We start from the raw sequence: 15,920 nt of genomic DNA, 5'->3' as shown, positions 1-15,920 counted from the left end.
TTTTTTTTTTTGAAAATCAAAATGCTTGGGTGTCTATTTTGTGTGTTTTGTTCTGGAGAATTCAAATATGAAATTATTTTTTGGATAGAACAACTCTAACCTACATTATTTTGTACTTCTAAGTTGCATATTTTGCCCGTTTTAACCTCTTTTTAGGATTTTCAAAGACATAAAGGAAAGAATTTATATTGACAATTTACAATTTAGGCATTTAGCAGACGCTCTTAATCCAGAGCGACTTACATTAAGCAAGAACAAAAAGCATGGGGAATACATCACATAAAAACATTTATCATGAAACATGCGTAAGCTAAGAAAGTAACAGTGGAATATCTATAATGAAATAAGCTATACATCTATACTACTATGATATACATTATGTACTATGACGTGCTATGGCTACAATGCACTTATGCTGTTTACATAACATGCTATAAGTCTGTATCAAATGCTATCTAAGTCTACAGAATTGCTATCTAAGGGGGTGGGGTAAGTGCTATGGGCCATGATGGAGTCTGAAAAGGTGGGTTTTCAAACTACGGCGGAAGATTGGGAGTGATGCTGCAGTTCTGACTGCAATGGGAAAAGTGCATTCCACAGTTTTGGAGCCAGAAGGGAGAAGAGTTTGGGACGTGTGGAGCGTTGTCCCGGCGTTTTTAGTGAGGGTACTTCCAGCTTCCCTGCGTTGGCTGATCTGAGTGAGCGGGAGGGTTTGTAGGGTTCGATCATACTTGCAAGATATGGGGGAGCCATACCTTTGGTTGCTTTGAATGCCAGCATCAGAGTTTTGTATTCTGTGCGGGCAGCGACCGGGAGCCAGTGGAGGGAGCGGAGCAGGGGGGAGACATGTGAGAATTTTGGCTGGTTGAAGACCAAGCGAGCTGCAGCATTTTGGATCAGCTGGAGAGGCTTAAGTGCACATGCTGGTAGGCCAGACAAAGTCAAATTTACATTTATTGACAATTCAAGTGCATGTATATCACTGGATAAAAGTCACTTTCTGAACTTTACAAGGTTGAATAAGTCCTGCTTTGACTCAGCTTTAGACATCAGCCTCCTGCTGGTCTCCTGAGCCCTGATTCCTCCATCCCTCTTTTCCAGAGAGAAGTAAATAGCAGAAGCCTCAGTCACCATTTTGACCACCCTCTCAATGCTTTGAGTGTGGCAAGGCCAGTTGGGCACCTCCATGGGGGTGTCGATGAAGATCTTAATCTCTGAGGTGTTTAGTGTGCAGGTGAGAGGTGGCTCTGATACACCTTCTGACCAGCAAATCAATCCACCAATGCTGGAAGCATCATGATTGATCTCAGGTGTACTTCTGGATCTTACAGAGTTGTCTCCCAGCTGAGTGTCTGGGTCTCCTTCTCCCCTGATGGCCAAGGATTCTCTCCACCCCCTCAATCCTCTCCTTTTGATCCTTCGAGCACAGTAGTGTTTGGAGGATGGCTTCACTGTGGGCATACCAAGCAGATCTTGTAACAGTTGGCATCACAATGTTCAATAACTGCTTCCTCTGGGACTTGAGACAGTCCAGCTGAAACAGTATGTGCCTAGGCCCTTCAATCCAGGACTCCTTGACGTTCACATTGAACCAACAGGGATAATACAATCCAATTATGTATTCAACAATGTCCTTCAGTTTTGTCAGATTTTTTCCTTTCAGTCCATGCTTTGACACCCAGATCCTGAGAAGTCTGTTTGCTGTGGTGAGCCAGCGGCTGTGGTTTACTGGCCCTACTACAGTACACACACTGAAGTCAACCTGCCACTGGCCTGGGGTCAGTCAGTCAGTACAGTACACACACTGAAGTCAACCTGCCAGAAGGGTGTCAAAGCATGGACTGAAAGGAAAAAAATCTGACAAAACTGAAGGACATTGTTGAATACATAATTTGAGTGTATTATCCCTGTTGGTTCAATGTGAAGGTAAAGGAGTCCTGGATTGAAGGGCCTAGGCACATACTGTTTCAGCTCAAGTCCCAGAGGAAGCAGGTATTGAACATTGTGATGCCAACTGTTACAATCTGCTTGGTATGGCCACAGTGAAGTCATCCTCCAAACACTACTGTGCTCGAAGGATCAGAAGGAGAGGATTGAGGGGTTGGAGAGAATCCTGGCCATCAGGGGAGAAGGAGACCCAGACACTCAGCTGGGAGACAACTCTGTAAGATCCAGAAGTACACCTGAGATCAATCATGATGCTTCCAGCATTGGTGGATTGATTCGCTGGTCAGAAGGTGTGTCAGAGCCACCTCTCACCTGCACACTAAACACCTCAGAGATTAAGAACTTCATCGACACCCCCATGGAGGTGCCCAACTGGCCTTGCCACACTCAAAGCATTGAGAGGGTGGTCAAAATGGTGACTGAGGCTTCTGCTATTTACTTCTCTCTGGAAAAGAGGGATGGAGGAATCAGGGCTCAGGAGATCAGCAGGAGTCAAAGCAGGACTTATTCAACCTTGTAATGTTCAGAAAGTGATGATTGATCATTGTACTTTTATCCAGTGATATATAATGTACATGCACTTGAATTGTCAATAAATAAAAAGTCCAATTTGATTTGACTTTGTCAATATAAATTATTTCCTTTATGTCTTTGAAAATCCTAAAAAGAGGTTAAAACGGGCAAAATATGCAACTTAGAAGTACAAAATAATGTAGGTTAGAGTTGTTCTATCCAACAAATAATATATTTGAATGATATTTGAATTCTCCATCAAAAAACGTAATTTAGACACCCCACATGTTAGAATTTCCTTTGGATTTTAAATCATATAAATGAGGTAGAACGGGTACAATTAGTGATTTAAAAATGCAAATTCATGTAGGTAAGAGTTGTCCTATCCAAAAAATAATTTCATATTTGAATTCTCCAGAAAAAAACACACAAAATAGACACCCAAGCATTTTGATTTTCAAAAAAGAAAAAAAAGTATGACCCGCCCTAGTATGCAGTCTGTGGTGATATTAGGTACTCGATAATGATAATATCACCACATGATATATTGCAATATTCAATATATTGCAACAGATTTCATTAACGATAGGCTATATCACAATATCTGTAACTGAAAACGAAAAACGAAAATAACCATAAAAGGAAATGGGATTATGTATTTATTCCAATATCTTACAATATATTTTTTGTGTCACAAACTGGCCAATAAGTACATGAATGTTGCCTCCTCCAAACAGTAAAACACTGACTGCAACTTTGCAACACAACAATGGGTAGCCTACTACTTTTTTTTTTTGTTGTTTTAATCCTTTATTTACCCAGGGTAGTAGCTGAGCACAAGTGCTCATTTTCAGCAACGCCCTGCACCAGGGCAGGAATTTCACAGCGGCCACGGCCATGTGCTCCTCGAAAAATGTACTAGTACTAACTAATCAATATCACCATATTCCACTACTACTAGTACCAACTAATCAATATCACCATATTCAACATATTGTGATGTTACCGGGAGGACGATACAATATAACGCGGGAGGATCACAATAGGCCTATATCGCAATATCGATATATTGGCACACCCCTAAAAAATACTGTCACCTATAATAACCTGGCGTCACCAGACGTTCCACTAAAGAATAAAGAAAAACAAGCGTTGTTTCCGGGTTTTTTTCTCGTTTTTTTTACATTTCCTTTTTTGGTAAAGTGTATGTTTCTTAGTCACAAGGATAGGGGGATGAGAGGAGGAGAGGAGAGGCAGTGGTGAGTGTATTTGCATTGTGCAGACAGCAGAGGGAGCAGTTGGCTAATGAGAGGTAGACAGTAGAGTAGTAGACACTACAGCTGCACTGTAGAAATACAAATGGAACCAAAGGGTTAGGTTTATGGAAGTAAAAACATGACATTATTTGGCACGTGTATTTTTAGACCAACTGAAAGGTTGCAATGCAAAAAAGGAAGCAATCGTTCTCATAATCTCAAAAGATATAAATCAAATCTTCCTACGATGTTGTTACCGGTGTGTGTATTTCTAAACTGGCCAAGGTATAAAAAAATAATTGTGACATTTTATCATGAACATTGAGGACCAATTATATGAAGATAAGTTGTCAAACCAAAAGTGATATTTTTATTTAACATCTATAAAATGTCCAGGACCTGTTTATCTCTGTGTGATATTAAGAGTGACCTTTTGATAGCCAGCATTTTGCATGTTCTTCAACGTGCTTGTCAGGTTGCAGTTCCCCTGTTCAAATATGATTAGTTTGGTGTGCCTGAAAAGTTTGGACAGCAGGAAGATATCATCAATTTGAATTTCATGCTTCAACGGTTGTATTCACGACTGGAGAATGCTCTTCAGCAAAGACCTTTGATCATTGACTACATAGACTTTGTCTGCAGCCAAGTTCTCATAGCTCTCCCACATTCTTCTCAACTATTGATTGATTGATTGATTGATTGATTGATTGATAATTTTATTAGACAATTTTGATGCAAACAGTACAGGGTACAGTCAAGCACAGCATTGGTCCAAAAGGATGGTACCGAAGAAAGACCTTGCGGTCTTGTTTCCATTCGGGTCCCAAGCATTCATTCACAATGACAATAACAGTGACAACAAACAATACGTTTCTCAAACACACTAGGGCCCTCATTTATCAACCGTGCGTACGCCAAAATATGGGTGCACGCCGAAATTACCGACATTTTTGACATTTACCATTTCCGCCAAAGCTTGAAATTGAACGTGACAACGTTCAATTTCCACGTTTGCTCCTCAGCTGGCGTACGCATGTTTTTCTGTCGCAGAACGGCGGAGCAGCATTGTTTGACCAGCTGAGAGGCTGCCAAAGGCATCGAAACATATGTATTCACTCCTAAAATGTTAATATAAAACTGTATGTATATGGGCTACATGTAAAAAAAGAAAAAGAAAAAGGAATGGACCTACAAGATGTGTCTTTGTGTCATATTAAATTTATAGGAGCTTTCCAACTTTACAATTAAAATCGCACTTGATTTAAGCCATTTAAACAGTGTTTTGCATGAGCGCATACATGCGAGGATTTGGGCTGTCTGTGCTGGAATATTTCCATGACGTTGGAAAGTATAGCCTATAGTGCAGTGCTGCCTGCAGCTGCGGAGAGTCCCAACATGCATGGGTAGCCTATATACTGTAGCCTAATCTACAGTAGGCCGATGTCTTTCTGGAGTTACATGTGCAATCTCCTCCTCGTTTAATAAACCCGAAGCGTCGCTCGAATGCCAAATGTGCCGCCAGCGCAAGTGGGAACCGCATCGGAGATGTAGGCTACCCAGCCAGCCCACCACCACCACTCCTCCAGTGCCAGCCACATGGGCTACGGTTTTAGCTGCACATTCATATATTGACAGTTGAGTTGAGTTGACAGCCTATCCACTGCAGCGACTAGCGACTGTGAGGCAATCTAAATAGACTGTCGAACGTGCATGGTCAGTTGATCACGGTGTCACGGACAGACAGACAGGCAGACAGGACAGGATCAGGATCGAGGAGCAGCACCTATGCAAAACAGCAGCGTGTGTGTGTGTGTGTGTGTGTGTGTGTGTGTGCGCGCGCACCTATTTGTTATTTAATTCATGGTTCACAGGTTCAGGTTTTCGTTCACTAATAGATCTTGTTGTATATTAAATTAAAAATACTTTAATAATTTAATATAACTGTACAACTAACAACACACAGTGACAGTTGCTTGCAAATTGCGATATGTGCGTCAGCGTGCGTGCGGGGGGGGGGTGAGGCGGGCAGCAAGGGGGAAGCGAAGCGAGAGGAGAAACAGACCTACAGCTTTATTAATTTCATGCAGGTTTATTTATTTAAGATACAACAAGTTGCAAGTTGCGTGTGCGTGCGTGCGTCTGTGTGCATGAGAGAGCTAGGCTATCATGTCGGCAGTCACCTACAGGACTTTAATATCACAGCAGTGCGCAGTCTTCGCCGTGCACTGCACACGAATGGGTAAAATTAATATAGGCCAGCCTAATTCCATTCATGGCGATGCGATGTCGATGTGTCATGTATAATTGTATATGCGTGCATGCGTGGACATGACAGCAAGGCAAGCGAGGTGAGAGGGAAATAGACAGCTAGGCCTACAACTTTATTTAATTCATGCAGGTGTTCGTTCTTTATTTATTTAACAAGACACCAGTTAGTTCGGCTTGCAAGTTGCGTGTGCGTCTGTTTGTGTGTGTGTGTGTGTGTGTGTGTGTGTGTGTGTGTGTGTGTGTGTGTGTGTGTGTCGAGAGGGGGGTGTGGGCAGCAAGGCACGGGAGAAACGTATTTTTTCCTGTAACCCTGGTTACCAAACTTACCAGCCGTCGTATTGTGATTGTTCATGTCGCAAAAACGAGGGCGAGGCTTGATTTCATAGGGCGTGCCAGATAGATTTCAGCCGTCACATTTATTAACGTCAGGACGAAATTAAGGAAGGATCAGCTGTTTGCGATCACTTTATAAATGCCGTGGCGACGTGGGTGTACTACGAAACCTGCACTCGAATCTGTGGCAGATTTTACACTCGATTGATAAATGAGGGCCTAGATCTATATGTACAGGTTGGAATATAAATACATTAATAAAACATAAAAAAGGGGGGGGGGGGGGGGGGAGAGCCAATCACCTTTTCTCCCTTTGACCTGATGACAGTGACAGGTGAGTTTTCAGACCCTTTTTAAAGGAGACCAGTGATCTGCTTGTTTTGAGTGAAGGGGGCAGGGCATTCCACACTTGAGTGGCAGTGCTGTGAAAAGTGAATTTACCCATATTTGTTCTGAAAATGGGTGGTACCAGATCATTATTTACACTCCATCTTGTATTATGGCTGTGGGAGTTGCTCACCTTTTTGAGGTAATCAGTCAAGTAAATGGGCACTGTGGGCATGGATGGCAGAGCTGCATTTACAATCTTGAATGCTAGTCCCATTTTCAGTTGATTGACTCTGTCCTCAACACTGAGCCAACCTATGCTATCAAATTGTGTTGCACAGAGGTGGGTCATGGGCCCTAATCCTAGTAACAGTCTGATTAGTTTGTTTTGGTAGGTCTGGAGCTTATTTTTTTGTGACATTGAGATGTTGGAATACCAGGAGGTGCATGCATAGTCAAATAAGGGCTGAATGAGAGCCCCAGCTAGTGTCCTGAGAGCCGTCTTGTTAACAAATGTGGATATTCTGCCCAAGAATCTTGTTCTCTGATTTACTTTTTTGATCGCTCTTGTTGCCATGCCTTCACCCGTCAGTTTATTGTCCAGTATACACCCCAGATATGTAACCTCTTCTTTGTTAGCTATTACTATGTCATCAATACTGACCTTAAAATCCTTTATAATTAACCTATTAAGGGAATGGTTGGACCCAAAAAGTATGGAATCTGTTTTACCTAAATGCAATGAGAGTTTGTTATCTGTAAGCCAAGTTCGGATATTGGTGAGTTCTGAGCTGAGTGCCTCCTCAACCTGAGTTTTTTGTTCTCCCGAAATCAGGAGTGCTGAGTCGTCTGCAAAAAGGAACAATTTACAATTACAGGCAGCACTCATGTCGTTAATATATAATAGAAATAATAGTGTCCCTAGTATGCTTCCTTGGGGCACCCCACAGTTCACTGAGAGGGGGGAGGACAAGGTTCCTTTTATGTCCACCATTTGTTCTCTACCCTCAAGGTAGGATTTCATCCAGCGTACTGATCGCCTCCAGTTTGTCAAGTAGGATTGAGTGGTTAACAGTGTCAAACGCTTTTTGGAGGTCCAGCATGACCATGCCACAGTACTTGCCCGAATCTACCTCACGCTTGATGTAGTCGTGTAAGTACAATAGGCAGGTGTCAGTGGAGTGGGATGTTCTGAATCCAGACTGGAACTCGAACAGCAGGTTGCGTTCGTTTAGGTAGCTGTTGATCTGTTCATAAATTAATCTCTCTATGACCTTAGATGTAGAACTCAGGATGGATACAGGGCGGTAGTTCCCAGTATCTAATTTGCTTCCCTTCTTAAATAAGGGGATTACTCGTGCCATCTTCAGTTCCTTTGGGACATAGCATTGGCTGATGGATAAATGTGTTATGTGGGCTATGATTGGCGCTATGGAGACAGCAGCGTCTCGGAGGAATCTGCTGGGGATGTTATCATTGTTTGGCTGAAGGGCCATGAGTTTTTTCAACACTTCTTCCTTTCCTACTTGTTGTATTGAAAAGGAGTCTTGTTGGGCCCCTAATTTTGAATAGTGGGTTTTGATGTGTTCAGCACCGTACAGGCCTGAATGCGGGGGGAGTTTATTAACCAACTGGGTGGCAATGTTAGTGAAGAAATTATTAAAACTGTTTGCTACAATGTGTTTGTCTGTGATAATGGAGCCGCTTGAAATAATGGAGAAGTTTGAGGATTTGGTTTGAAGTTTATTGCTACACCCTAATTTATTTAAAGCCTCCCAGAGTTTTTCAGGATGTTTTTTGTTTGATTCAATGTTCTCATTTATGAAGTTTTTTTTGGCTTTTGAAATGAGGCGTTGCTTTTTGTATTTTTCATGTGATTGATCGTTTTTGTTTTTGTTATATTCTGAGTAAACTGTATTTCGTAGCTTGATGGCATTCAATATTTCCCCATTCATCCAGGGCTCTGTACGGGCTTTGACCCTTACCGTTTTTGTCGGGGCAATACTATCCAGAATATCCCAAAAAGTATCTTTGAATCTGGTCCATGTTTCATCAACAGATGTGCAATCTAGGATATTTGACCAGTCTATTTTATCAAGAGCTTCTATGAGAGCTTCACTGGTATAATGTTTCATGGATCTGTTTTTGACTGTAGTGTGACAATGAACTGCGGATTTATGAATTTTTCGGGTACAAAATATGATGTTATGGTCGCTTAAACTACTCTCTATTACACCACTTTTTGTGATTCTGGACGGGTCTGATGACAGAATCAGGTCAATGGTTGATTGAGACGCTGGTCTTGTAATGTGTTGTATTAATTGTGTGAGGCTATGCAGGTTACAGAATTTGGTAAATTGTTTGAAAGTATTGTTTTTTCGGTGAACACTAGTGTTGAAGTCGCCGAGAATAATTACTTCAGAATGTCCTATTACTTTGATATCCTGTTCCATTAGATCATAAAAATTATTTTGATCGGGTGGTCTATATATTGCTCCAATTATTAGGGGTTTGGATTTGGGGAAAAATATTTTGACCCAGACAGATTCTGTGTTTATACCTGGTTCCAAGAGCACATTGTAGTTAATATTTGATATGCACACCCCACCACACTAAACTTTATTTGAACTCACTTGTGGTGTGTGTGTGTGTGTGTGTATGTGTGTGTGTGTGTGTGTGTGTGTGTGTGTGTGTGTGTGTGTGTGTACTGTGTGACTTTATTTGAACTCACTTGTGTGTGTGCATGTGTGTGTGTGAATTTATTTGAACACACTTGGTGTGTGACATCCTTCTACCCTAATGGACAGGGGGTACACACAGTTAGCACACATCTCTCCATGCAAAAATAAATCTGCACGCTCCCACAATCCAGCTTCACTACATTGCATCCACGCAACTGTCATATTTACTGTACAAATTTTACTTTTGTCAGACACACTGTTATTGCGCAACATTTAGCTGTGACGCAAATGACATCACAACTTTCTCATTCCCTGGCACCTCCCCTTTTTACACACACGCACGTGCGCACACACATACACAAGGCACAGCAGCACGGTACAGCACAGTATGCTACAGTACTGTACAGTATGGTAAGGCACAGCACAGTACAGTATGGAATAGTACAGTAGCGTACAGTACAGAAGAGAAGAGAGCAGTAGAGGAGTACAGCACAGTACAGTACAGTACAGTACAGTACAGTACAGCACAGTACAGTACAGTACAGTACAGTACAGTGGAGTACAGCACAGTGGAGTGCAGTACAGTGGAGTCCAGTCCAGTACAGTACAGAGGAGTACAGTATACTATTCCCGCTAGGTTGCCACATTTTTGACATCCAAGCAACTTGGTATATAGAAACATTGCCACTTGCCATGCTTGCTTTTAGACGGAAATAAAAACAAGCAAACAAACAATAGGGCCACTCAGCCAGGTTGCAAATTTTGCACTTTCCAAGCAACTGGATATATGAAAACATCATTGTTTGCTTTTCCAAGTAAAAAACCAAGGTGGGTGGAGGTTGTAGAGGTGGGTGGAGGTTGTAGAGGTGGGTGGAGGAGACTAGAGGTGGGTGGAGGTTGTAGAGGTGGGTGGAGGTTGTAGAGGTGGGTGGAGGAGACTAGAGGTGGGTGGAGGTTGTAGAGGTGGGTGGAGGTGGGTGGAGGTTGTAGAGGTGGGTGGAGGTTGTAGAGGTGGGTGGAGGTGGGTGGTGTCACGGTGCAAATCAGGATATGTAGATGTAGAACCCAATTGCAGAAACAGAGCAGGAGCAGAGCAGGTCAAATGTAGGTGATTTATTCTCCAAAACACAAGAACACAAGAGAACGCAGGAGAATACAAAGAACACTACAAGAACATAACTAGGACTGAACACTGTAACAACATCTATAATCAAGCAGGGAACATAAGGGACTGAGGGTTTAAGTAGACACAGGGATCACAATACACAGGTGAACAGAACAAACAATCAACACTGGGATTGGCTGGGAGACTAACGGAGAAAACTAGTAATCACAGGGAGGTGAGACAAGACAGGCAAACACAACTAGGCAGAACAGGAAACACTAGGGCAACACTACATAATAAAAGTGTACAACAGACTGATATACGGAGGTGGGTGGAGGTTGTAGAGGTGGGTGGAGGAGATTAGAGGTTGTAGAGGTGGGTGGGTGGGCAGCGGAACATGAAAGACCTTTACAGGATCACAAGGCAACTGGCGGGGAAGAACAGGACTATCAGCCGACCAGTTAAAAACAAAGAGGGGCAACTCCTCACACTGGAAACCCAACAGCTGGAACGCTGGAGGGAACACTTCCACGAACTCCTAAACAGACCTCCTCCAGAAATAACACCAGAGATCCCCATGGTTCCAAACAAAACCCTGAAGATCAACTGCGGGAGGATCTCAAAGGACGAAATAACAAGAGCCATCAAAAAGCTGAAGGCTGGAAAAGCACCAGGAGTTGACAACATCAGCCCTGATATCCTGAAAGCTGACCCCAAGGCAACCACTGAGGTTTTATACCTCCTTCTCAACAACATCTGGGATACGGAAGTCATCCCAACAGAGTGGAAGACCGGCCTAATGGTCACCCTTCCTAAAAAAGGAAACCTTAGTGAATGCAGCAACTGGAGAGGCATAATGCTATTGTCTATCCCTAGCAAAGTCTTCTGCAGGATTATTTTAGATAGGATACAATCAGCCCTGGACAAACAGCTAAGAAAAGAGCAAGCTGGGTTCAGGAAAGACAAATCATGCACAGACCACATTGCAACCCTGAGAATCATCATCGAGCAGTGCGTAGAGTGGCAATCCCCCCTCTATGTAAACTTTGTTGACTTTGAAAAAGCTTTTGATAGCCTAGACAGGGAAGTGCTGTGGAAACTGCTAGGGCACTATGGCCTACCCTCAAAAATCACCAACCTAATAAAGAACATGTACCAGGATTTCAGTGGCCGTGTGATCAGCAAGGGCAAACTCTCAGACACCTTTGCCATCACAACAGGAGTACGGCAGGGTTGTCTCCTCTCTCCTCTGATCTTCCTCATTGCCATTGATTGGATAATGAGAAAAACAACCAAAGATCACCGGACAGGAATCCAGTGGACCTTGTTTACACAGCTCGAGGACCTGGATTTTGCAGATGACCTTGCACTACTCTCTGAAAACCACACACACATGCAACAGAAGACAGACAGACTGCAGGCAAACAGCGAACAGCTTGGGCTCAAGATCAACACCGGTAAAACGAAGACTATGAAGATAAATCCGCGGGTACATGACCCCATCACACTTGGAGGAGAGGCCATAGAAGATCTGGAACACTTTACATATCTAGGGAGCAACATCAGCAGGGATGGAGGAGCAGACAGGGACATAGAGCAAAGAATCAGCAAAGCACAGCTGGCATTTAGGATCTTGCGACCGATCTGGATATCCAAACAGCTCTCAAATAACACCAAGCTACGGATCTTCAACACCAATGTGAAGACCGTCCTGCTCTATGGCTCTGAAACATGGAAGACTAACGAGGGCCTAATAAGCAAGCTCCAGGTGTTTGTAAATAAATGCCTGCGTTACATCCTCAAGCTATGGTGGCCCATCAAAACCACAAATGAGGAGTTATGGAGGATCACAAAACAGGACAGTATAGCTAGTACCATCAAACGCAGAAAGTGGAACTGGATAGGCCACACCCTTAGAAAGGACACAGATAACACCACAAGGCAGGCCCTGGACTACAATCCACAGGGGAAGAGGAAACAGGGTAGGCCAAGAAACACCTGGAGACGTTCCACTCTCCAGGACCTAAAGGACATTGGAATGAGCTGGCAGGAAGCAAAAGCGCAGGCCCAGAAGAGAGTGAGATGGAGAGCTCTGGTGGACGCCCTATGCCCCTCGACGGGGTAAAGAGGATTAAGTCAGTCAGTAAGTCAGAGGTGGGTGGAGGTTGTAGAGGTGGGTGGAGGTTGTAGAGGTGGGTAGAGGTGGGTGGAGGTTGTAGAGGCGGGTGGAGGTGGGTGGAGGAGACTAGAGGTGGATGGAGGTGGGTGGAGGTTGTAGAGGTGGGTGGAGGTGGGTGGAGGTTGTAGAGGTGGGTGGAGGTGGGTGGAGGTTGTAGAGGTGGGTGGAGGTGGGTGGGTGGAGGTTGTAGAGGTGGGTGGAGGTTGTAGAGGTGGGTAGAGGTGGGTGGAGGTGGCTGGAGGTTGTAGAGGTGGGTGGAGGAGACTAGAGGTGGGTGGAGGTGGGTGGAGGTTGTAGAGGTGGGTGGAGGAGCGGAGTCTAGAGGTGGGTGGAGGTGGGTGGAGGAGTCTAGAGGTGGGTGGAGGAGTCTAGAGGTGGGTGGAGGAGTCTAGAGGTGGCTGGAGGTGGTGTTCCGAAAAATATTTTTCGGAACGGCAATGTTTCGGAATGGTGGGGTTTCGGAATGGTGGGGTTTCGGAATGGAGGGCTGTCCCCCTCCCCTGGAGACGTGGGTTTGAATCCCACTGCTGCCAGTTGAGGTTTTAGGTGCCAAATTCCAGTACCGAAACTTCAACACTAGCTCACTCCACTGCCGAGTTACCACTAGAGCCATATGCTGTGCCTTTGTACATAATCCATCCTCTGCCAAGGCTGTAGACGACCTACCATTCTTTCTGAAGAGTTTAACTCTGGGAACACTAAACACTTTTCCTTACATCCTCCTCAAATGTGCCCGTCTGCTTTGCCTGCTTAGAGTTAAGAGCAAAGAGTAGGCATCAGCTAAACACAGTAGTACCGGGTAGTGTGGCCGAGTGGTCTAAGGCGCTGGATTAAGGCTCCAGTCTCTCTGGAGGCGTGGGTTCAAATCCCACCACTGCCACAACTGTGCAAACTTTGGTTTCACATGTCTGGGACTTCTGCACATGCCCAAGAGCTAGTTAGAAAGGAACTAATCTGAGTTCCCAGACTATTTGGCCACTAGGGGGGCGAGAAAGAAAGTCACTAATCTCTGGAGATGAATTTACCGCAATATCAGTTTCCTCGTAATGGATGTCTACCTCAGGTTTCACTTGACTATACATTCTGTACATTTGGCTAACAATTTGCACTGCATAAATACCTAATCAATAGAGATTGTAGGATCCATTTCCATCTTGCATAATAACTCAGAGCAGAGTGGCGCAGCGGAAGCGTGCTGGGCCCATAACCCAGAGGTCGATCGATCAAAACCATCCTCTGCTATCTCTATTGGCAAATCATGTATTCTAGATCTCAGCACTTACTAACCACAACATCAATCTGCTATCGTTCCGATTTCATGATGTTTCCTATTGATGGCGAATACATGCAGTTTATGTCTTTATGGAGTTGTGGCCTCAAATGCCACCACTGCCAACACTGCTTTATAAATATGCCTTATACACATGTATTAGACCATGAACAAGCTATTTAAATCATGATTTACGACTCACTTCACAAACGATAGAAAAGTAGGATGAGTTGGAAACATGGCTTGTATTGAAAGTCATCAACAAACTATTAACTAATAAGTACTTCTTCACAGATTGTGGTAGCGTGGCCGAGCGGTCTAAGACGCTGCGTTCAGGTCGCAGTCTCCCCTGGAGGTGTGGGTTCAAATCCCACCCCTGCCACTTGAGGTTTTAGGTGCCAAATTCCAGTACCGAAACTTCAACACTAGCTCACTCCACTGCCGAGTTACCACTAGAGCCATATTCTGTGCCTTTGTACATAATCCATCGTCTGCAAAGGCTGTGGATGACCTACCATTCTTTCTGAAGAGTTTAACTCTGGGAACACTAATCACTTTTCCTTACATCCTCCTCAAATGTGCCCTTGTCTGCTTTGCCTGCTTAGAGTTAAGAGCAAAGAGTAGGCATCAGCTAAACACAGTACTACCGGTAGTGTGACCGAGTGGTCTAAGGCGCTGGATTAAGGCTCCAGTCTCTCTGGAGGCGTGGGTTCAAATCCCACCACTGCCACAAATGTGCAAACTTTGGTTTCACATGTCTGGGACTACTGCAGATGCCCAAGAGCTAGTTAGAAAGGAACTAATATCTGAGTTCCCAGACTTTTTGGCCACTAGGGGGGGCGAAAAAGAAAGTCACTAATCTCTGGAGATGAATTCACCGCAATATCAGTTTGCTCGTAATGGATGTCTACCCTCAGGTTTCACTTGACTATACATTCTGTACATTTGGCTAACAATTTGCACTGCATAAATACCTAATCTATAGAGATTGTAGGATCCATTTCCATCTTGCATAATAACTCAGAGCAGAGTGGCGCAGCGGACGCGTGCTGGGCCCATAACCCAGAGGTCGATGGATCCAAACCATCCTCTGCTATCTCTATTGGCAAATCATGTATTCTAGTTCTCAGCACTTACTAACCACAACATCAATCTGCTATCGTTCCGATTTCATGATGTTTCCTATTGATGGCAAATACATGCAGTTTATGTCTTAATGGAGTTGTGGCCTCAAATGCCAACACTGCTTTATAAATATGCCTTTTACACATGTATTAGACCATGAACAAGCTATTTAAATCATGATTTACGACTCACTTCACAAACGATAGAAAAGTAGGATGAGTTGGAAACATGGCTTGTATTGAAAGTCATCAACAAACTATTAACTAATAAGTACTTCTTCACAGATTGTGGTAGCGTGGCCGAGCGGTCTAAGGCGCTGCGTTCAGGTCGCAGTCTCCCCTGGAGGCGTGGGTTCAAATCCCACTGCTGCCACTTGAGGTTTTAGGTGCCAAATTCCAGTACCGAAACTTCAACACTAGCTCACTCCACTGCCGAGTTACCACTAGAGCCATATTCTGTGCCTTTGTACATAATCCATCGTCTGCCAAGGCTGTGGACGACCTACCATTCTTTCTGAAGAGTTTAACTCTGGGAACACTAATGACTTTTCCTTACATCCTCCTCAAATGTGCCCGTGTCTGCTTTGCCTGCTTAGAGTTAAGAGCAAAGAGTAGGCATCAGCTAAACACAGTAGTACCGGTAGTGTGGCCGAGTGGTCTAAGGCGCTGGATTAAGGCTCCAGTCTCTCTGGAGGCGTGGGTTCAAATCCCACCACTGCCACAAATGTGCGAACTTTGGTTTCACATGTCTGGGACTTCTGCAGATGCCCAAGAGCTAGTTAGAAAGGAACTAATCTGAGTTCCCAGACTATTTGGCCACTAGGGGGGCGAGAAAGAAAGTCACTAATCTCTGGAGATGAATTTACCGCAATATCAGTTTGCTCGTATTGGATGTCTACCCTCAGGTTTCACTTGAC

This window comes from Protomyctophum bolini (genome assembly GCF_963924005.1).
Source record: "Protomyctophum bolini genome assembly, chromosome: 18".
Classification (NCBI taxonomy): domain Eukaryota; kingdom Metazoa; phylum Chordata; class Actinopteri; order Myctophiformes; family Myctophidae; genus Protomyctophum; species Protomyctophum bolini.
The sequence above is the reverse complement of the archived record's forward strand: the minus strand, read 5'-3'. Positions refer to the sequence as shown.